General features: G+C 50.2%; 1 long non-coding RNA gene across 1 annotated transcript; it reads right to left on the reverse strand.

The window, feature by feature from the left end:
- Positions 1-220: 220 nt before the first annotated feature.
- On the reverse strand, positions 221-4647 carry LOC114010068 (uncharacterized). Its single transcript, XR_003551457.1, has 3 exons — positions 4589-4647; positions 2346-2474; positions 221-493 (listed from the first exon to the last, which is right to left on the reverse strand). It is a non-coding gene; the product is annotated as an uncharacterized LOC114010068 (long non-coding RNA).
- Positions 4648-7807: the final 3160 nt, after the last annotated feature.

Raw genomic sequence — 7807 nt, forward strand, 5'->3', positions numbered from 1 at the left:
GACAGCCTCACAGGCTAGGCCACTGGTTTACTGTGACCCTGGGCTCCCTGGTATTCTTTCACCAGAAAGACAGAGAGAGACAGAGAGATAGAAAGCGAGAAATCAACCCCCAGGGGGGATGGCCACACTGCAATCCCTTCTCCTCCATTCTCCCCTCGGGATCCTGGGCACGCGCACACACGCCCAGCATGAGTTTAAGCCACCGGGTCCGGGACTCGAACTGTGGTCAACTACATGGGAGTCCAGCAACTTAGCCATTACATCAACTGCTGGTCCCTCCCTGGTGTTTTGAACCGGCCCCTGTGGGCCCTTGAGTTGGCAAACCCAGGGTCACTAACGGCACTGGGGAACAATCACTCCCCAGTGATTATTAGTCTGGAAACTCAGCAGGGAAACACACGAGGGATGTTGACGTGATGTCCTCGGATGATGCTTAGCTCTGTGGGACGAATCCCGGAAGGCTTCCCAGAGGAGGTGCCATCTGAGCAGAGTCCTGAAAGACAGGTAGGACTGGTAAAAGTTCAGACCTAAAGAGCTGAGTCTTCCGATGCACACCTGAGCACTGAGATCAGGAAAGAAGCCAAAGCCCGTTTCCCTGGGTGTCCTCACTCCCAGGGTAGAACGAGGAGCAGGGGTTGGGGCTCTGGGTGGGTGGAGATTTGATGGACACCCAGTGATGGGAGACCCTCAGCGTACTGCAGGCAGCGGCTGGCTATACTGGCTCGAATGCCACCGTCTTGTGGCTCAGAACGTGCCACGCAAAGCACAAAAGGGGAACAGCAGGTGGCGTAGAGGTTATGTGGTTAGACTCCCACGTGACTAACCACAGTTCGAGTCCTGGACCCGGTGGATTGAAAATCACACTGGGTGTGTGTATGTATGTGCATGCCCAAGATCCTGGGGAGAGAATGGAGGAGAGGGGATTGTGGTGTAGCCACCCCCCATGGGACCACTTTCCCTCTCATTGTCTCTCTCTATCCCTCCCCAGCGAGCGCATGTGCCAAAAGGCAAAAACCTCTAAAAAGAAAAGAAAAGAAAAGAAAAGAAAAGAAAAGAAAAGAAAAGAAAAGAAAGGAAAAGAAAGGAAGGAAAGTACATATGACCTGAGAGAGTGGATGGACAGATGTTCACATACATCACTCATTTGAGATTGACTGCCCATGTGGTTAAGCAGTGTGGAGAAGCAGCTCCCGGGAAGGGAGCAGGGTGCGTAAGTGTTAATAAGGACCAAAGCTAGAGCTGGCGTGGTCTTGTCTGTGTGGGGGCCTGCCTTGGAAACCCTGAGCATCCTGGGGGCAAGGAGACCTGGGCTTCAAGGGAAGGGTGAGGCAGGAAGAGCCGTAAGGGTCACCCCTCCCGGAGGCAGGGCTTCCAGCAGGTCACTCAGTCTCCCTTTGCAAACTCATCTCCTCTTCCACCAGAGGAGGAGGGTGGAGTGGGCCTCTTTACACGACGGTTCTGGGCGTCTATAAGGACACTATGACCCCGGGAGCTCATGGATTCTCAGAGTTGTACAATTATTTTACTCAGTATTATCTTTCCAAGGTTTTTAAAATAAAACCAGATGGGCCAGCAGATGGAATAGTGTTTGGGGCGCTGGACACTCCCACATGGTTGACCATAGTTCGAGTCTCGGACCTGGTGGCTTGCTTTCTCACTTTCTGTCTCTTTCTCTCTCTGGTGAATTAAATAATAATAATAATAATAATAATTATAACAACAAAAAATAAGTACTTTAGAAATATATTGATATATAATAAAATTTGAAAAAATAAAGAAAAAATAAAACTAGAGACTATGGTTTGAAGACTGTACCTCTAGAGTTGATGTTCTGCAAGGCACACATTTTAAAATTCACTCTTTCTAAGATTTTATGGATTCCTTATGTTGTCTTCTGGACCCAGAGCGGAAGCCAGTGATTTGCAAAAAGCCATGATTTCTGGGCGTGCCAACCCTACTGCCGTTTTTTTTCTTTATATTTAAATTTTAAATTAAGTTTAACACGTAACCTCATTCTCCATAATAGTATTGAAAAACATGGATGTGAAGGGCAGCATTACGCGTAGGAATAAAAAAACACTATTTTTCTAAGGATCTATGCACTAAACTTCTGTAATGTGGGCCCTGGCACTTGGTCAGGCTGTGCCAGCAACTCCGACGACGCCGCATTTCAGAAGCCGACCCCCACAGGGCCAGCTCCTTACCCCACCAATTTCTGCAAGGAATAGCAAAAACATTCATTTGCAAGTGGGCAGCAAGGACCCCCTAGGGCAGGAGTTCTCTGGGCATGAGAATGTGGGGCCTCCGAGGAAGGCTGGGGTAGTCCTGTCGGGGTGGGAGGTCACCTTCTGCAGCGGTTCCGAGGCCCTTCTGAGCAGTCGCTTCTGGAGCCACCAGGGGCTACTATGCAACACCGCCATCTAGTGGCCACAGCGCGAGGCGCGGAGGGAAGGAGCCCAGAGAGCCTGCAGTTCCTGGTGGGAGACAGGAGGAAGGCGCAAGTGACCGAGAAGCGAAAATGTATGGCACCAAATCAGGTCCTGACGACGTTCAGCCATGGGGACATTATGGGACACCCTCTTATGGAATAGTATCCAGACATTGCCAAGGACATGACGGAGATACATTGCGGATCAGCCGCAGTGGCACAGCAGTAACGCCACGCTCTGTGATGCTGAAGCCACGTCGGGTCCAGGGTTTGCGTCCTGAGGCCTCTCTGTATTTGCAGGCCTTGTGCGCATGCCTGAGATCCAAGCCTGCTGAGGCTGGGGGTAGATTGCAGTGCAAAGACCCTGCGGGGGTTGTCTTTCGTTTTCTCTTTCTTACTGTCTCATGAGAAAAATTAATAAAGTTAAAATATACACGCACGCGTGTGCATGATGGTTCATCAAAAAGTTCATGGAGGGACCAGCAGATGGTGTAATAGCTATGTTGCTGGACTTCCATGTAATCCAACACGGATCAAGTCCCGGACCCCGTGGCTTAAACTCACGCCTGGGCATGTGTGCGTGCGTGCCCGAGATCCGGAGAGGAGAATGGAGGAGAAGCGATTGCGGTGTGGCCATCCCCCCTGGGGGGTGACTTCTTGCTTTCTGTCCCTCTGTCTCTCTGGTGAGCGCACAAGCTCTATAGCAAAAACCTCTCCAAAAAAACCAGTTCATGGAAATGTGTCATGCATAAGCTAGGTATAGATTTAAATTGGGGGGCATCAAAATAAAGTCATACTTAGATTTTCCATGAACTTTTGGATGTGTACCATCTCGAGGGAGTGCCTCGACTCCCCTTCTTCCCTGTGGCAGTGAATGGATCCCATCTATAAGGTTGCTCAAGCCCAAACGCCAGAAGTCACTCACCCCCACCCTCCACCCTGACCCTCCCACCATGCATCCCCATCAGCTCAGCCTCCACACCCCACCCACGCTGTCCCTCTCCATGGCCTCCACCTCCTGTCAAGATCACCTCTCCCTGCATGACCGTGGGGACCCTCCAAAGTTCCAATCTGCCCTCTGCATTCTCCACGCCACAGCTCAGAGAGCTTCCCCATGCTGGCATGATCAGTGGCTTCCCTGCTTAAAGTCCTTCAAGGGCAGGAACAGCACATCATGTAATGGTTATGCTGTTGGACTCCCATGTAGTTGACCGCGGTTCGAGTCCCAGACCTGGAGATTAGAAAACTTAAAACTCAGGGAACCAGCAGTTAGCGTAATGGCTATGTCGCTGGACTCCCACGTAGTCAACCGTGGTTCGCGTCCTGGACCCGGTGGCTTAAAACTCACGCCGGACGCGTGTGCGTGCGTGCCCAAGATCCCGAGAGGAGAATGGAGGAGAAGGGATTGCGGCGTGACCATCCCCCCTGGGGGGTGATTTCTCGCTTTCTGTCTCTAATGTCTCTCTCTGTCTGTCTGGCGAGCGCACGTGCCCTATAGTGAAAAATCTCTCAAAAAAAAAAAAAAAAAGAAAAGAAAACTTAAAACTCATGCCGGGCACATGTAGGTACATGCCCCACATCCTGGGAGGAGAATGGAGAAGGGATTATGGCATGGCTATCTCCCAGGGGGATGATGCCTCAATTTCTGTCTCCCTGTCTAGCACAGCAAGTGCACATGCCCTATAGTAAAACTCTCTCTTAAGAAAAAAAATCCTCTGGGTCGGCAGGTGGTGTGTGGTTAAGGGTGCTGGACTCCCACATGGCCCACTGTGGATCAAGTCCCGGGCCAGGTGGCCTGCTTTCTCACTTTCCCTCCTTCCCTCCTTCTCCCTCTCTCTCTCTCTCACTCTGTCCCTTTCTGGTCAAATTAAAAATAAATGAATATAGATAAATAAGTTAAATAAAATAATTCTTTAAAAATAATCTTCCGATGGCTTCCCATCTCAGATGAATGCCAGCCTCCTGATCCTGCGGCCTTCAGCTACTCTCTGCCCACAGGCCTGGCTCTCTCCTCACACTCCCTCCTGCTCCTGAGCGCCCATAGTTCTTGAAAGCCGGAGCTTCCAACCCCCTGTCCCCGGGGCACTCCCATACCCTGAAGTGCTCCTGGGCTTCCCCTCCTCTGCCCATTCCCTCTCAAACCTGGACACAATGTCTCACCTCCCCTGAGCAGTCTCTGTGGGAAGTGCGGGATTCATCTTTGTGTTTTCCGATTCGTTGGGGAACAAGTATTATTTTGATCTGTCCGACGGAAAAAAATAACCAACTGTAAAATTAATAATTAATAATTAATGCGGTTTATTTCCAAGCCAACTGGGAGTGACCTAGGCCTGGAGAAGATGCCTTTTCTCGGGGTGATGATGAACAGGGGTTCTTTTTATGTGTTTTCGAGATTGACAGACAACATTGAGTGAAGAGATTTCCCATTGGTCTGGCCCAACAAGGCGGGACATGTGCGGGACATGTAGAAGGGGGAGCTTGTAGGTTACAGGTGGGTTTCACAAATTCTTGGTCGGGGATTGGAAGGGAAGATCCCTGTCTTAGTTAAAGAAAGGCTTAATCTACATCTCAAGGAAAAGGGAAGTACCATGTCTTGGGCAGAGATAAGCACAAGAATATTCTGTAATCGGCTGAAATATACATCTCAAAGACACTATGCCAGGGACGGGAGGTAGGAAGAATCCTGTTAATAGAAAGTAAATGGTCTGTTAATGTTTGTGGGCATGACTTCCCCAGTCCCTTTTGAAAAGATTTTGGAAAATGGGAAAAGTAGTCAGACTTCTGTGCACAGATCGTATGGTTATTTTCATTTTAAAATCAAATCAAATGCATAGATCGTTGTCTCCTGGTGAGTTCACAGAAGGGGGAGGTCCGAGTGGGCTGGAAGGCCAGGGAAGGCACTCCGGGAGAGGAGGAACTGGAAGGAGGGTGTCGAAGGAAAAATCTAACCAACTGTAAAATTAATAATTAATAATTAATGCGGTTTATTTCCAAGCCAACTGGGAGTGACCTAGGCCCGGAGAAGAGGCACACATGCCTTTTCTCGGGGTGATCATGTACAGAGGTTCCTTTTATTTGCTTTTGAGATTGACAGACAACATTTAATTAAAAGATTTCCCATTGGTCTGGCCCCAAAAGGCGGGACATGTAGAAGGGGGAGCTTGTAGGTTACAGGTGGGTTTCACAAATTCTTGGTCGGGGATTGGAAGGGAAGATCCCTGTCTTAGTTAAAGAAAGGCTTAATCTACATCTCAAGGAAAAGGGAAGTACCATGTCTTGGGCAGAGATAAGCACAAGAATATTCTGTAATCGGCTGAAATATACATCTCAAAGACACTATGCCAGGGACGGGAGGTAGGAAGAATCCTGTTAATAGAAAGTAAATGGTTTGTTAATGTTTGTGGGCATGACTTCCCCAGTCCCCTTTTTGAAAAGATTTTGGAAAATAGGAAAAGTAGTCAGACTTCTGTCCACAAGGGGAAGCAGGAAGCTTGGAGGGAAGTGAACATTCCAGAAAGGGGTAGGCGCTATGTGAACAAAGGTCCGGAGCAGGCAGGGCAGCTGGCCTAGGTGGTCCCTGGTGGTTTTGCCTGTCAATATCCTCACTTCTGGGGTGTCACCTCTGTCCTTCCTACAGTGTCATGCGTTCCCATGGGAACTGATCTGGGCCAATAGGAGACTTCCCTGAGATTTTTGTCTCATCTACTGAAAAGTGTGATCTGTCCATAGGTGTTACCAAGCTGGGAGATATAAACTCAGGTTTTTTTTTTTGGAGAGATTTTTGATATAGGGCGACAGAGAGACAAAAAGAAAAAATCGCTCCCCCCAAGGGAGTGGCCATGCCACAATCCCTTCTCCTCCATTTTCCTCTAGGGATTTTGGACATGCACACACATGTGCCCTGTGTGTTTCAAACTGCTGGGTCCAGGACTCAAACCACGGTCAACCATGTGGGAGTCCAGCACCTTAACCACTATGCCACCTCCTGGTCCCAAGCCCAGATTCTTTTTCTTTGCGACCACGAAGGAAGAGTTTGCCTGAAAACAAAGCCTGAGCAAGAAGAAGCAGAGCCAAAGATGGATAGAGTCGTCTTCCTGGCGATGATGTCTGAGCACCTGGATCCAGCCACACCTAAAGCCATTTCCCCCAGACATTTTTAAAATTATTATTATTTCTCGCATGACACCCACAGAGCAAAAAAAAGAAAGAGAACTCCTGAGCAGAATCTCGTCACGTTGTGGTCTCCTCCCCACCACTCTCCGGCCAAGCAGGACCTTGTGCTGGGCATGTTCTAAGTCGACCAGGGGTTCAAAGCTTCAGAAGGCCCCGTGACTTCCAGCACTGCAGATCAGTACACGATGACCTGAGCCCCCGAAGCTGGGCCCCTTCGGTCTTTTAGACCTGTAGGCCAATATAGTCGTCTCTTTTTGGGGAGTGACCAGTTTGCCACCAGCCACCCAAAGATTCTGAGCTTCCAGTCTCTGTTGGGCTGAAACGGAGACTTGCTAGGGAAGCTGGTGAGGGAGCCTGAGCAGAGGCAGAAGCAGCCAGAGGCGTGGTCGTGTCCTGGAGGCAAGGCCTGTCTCCCCGTGGACGAGCCATCTCATGTGGGAATTGGAGAGTCTGAGTCTCTGAGCCAAGTCAGAAATCCGAAACAAAGATAGGCCCTCTCCCAGCTACCCACAAGCCGGACTCTCCTCCCTGTACTCTCCTCCCCCGATCCAGAAAGCCTTTGAAAGGAGACCCAGGGACAGAAAGGGCCTGGGGCAGCTTCTGTTCTTGGCTTCCCGGGGCTCTGGACAGAAACCTCTGTCTTCCCAGACCAAGTTGGGAAGGCCAGTATCCACAAGACAACCGGCGGGGGGTTGAGGTGGGCGAGGGGGGTGGTCAGCTGAAGCATTTTCCGCGGCTCTTGCCCCCCTCCTTGCCTGATGCTCCCAAGGGCCTTTGGTCCCTGGCAGGGGTTGTCGTGGGGTGGAAGAGAGAAACTTCAGCCCAGAATCTGGTCCCTCCTAAGAGCTGCGCGCGGGTGTGGCAAGTGTGGCAGGTCCAGAGCCCCGGAGGACGTGCCTGGGCTGTGTGCCCTCCCATGATGGCAGCTATGTGCCGCACGGGGCTATCAATGAAACCGGCCTGACTCCATCTTGGAGGAGCGACTGACTCCACTACAAACTGTTAAATTGCTCTGACCAGAAACCTGCCTTTTCCTCTTTTGCCTAAGAGTAAATAACTCTATTGTGGATTAACGCTCCTATTGTCTTTAAACAGGGCCTTAAAATACAATCTCCAAGTCACTGGACCTTGCCTGGAGCCATGAAGGCCTTTGAGATGCCATTGTGCGGGAGGCAGGGACAGAATAGGCCCTCAGGGATGATTAAC

This window comes from Tupaia chinensis, unplaced genomic scaffold, assembly GCF_000334495.1.
Source record: "Tupaia chinensis unplaced genomic scaffold, TupChi_1.0 Scaffold000704_1, whole genome shotgun sequence".
Lineage (NCBI taxonomy): Eukaryota > Metazoa > Chordata > Mammalia > Scandentia > Tupaiidae > Tupaia > Tupaia belangeri.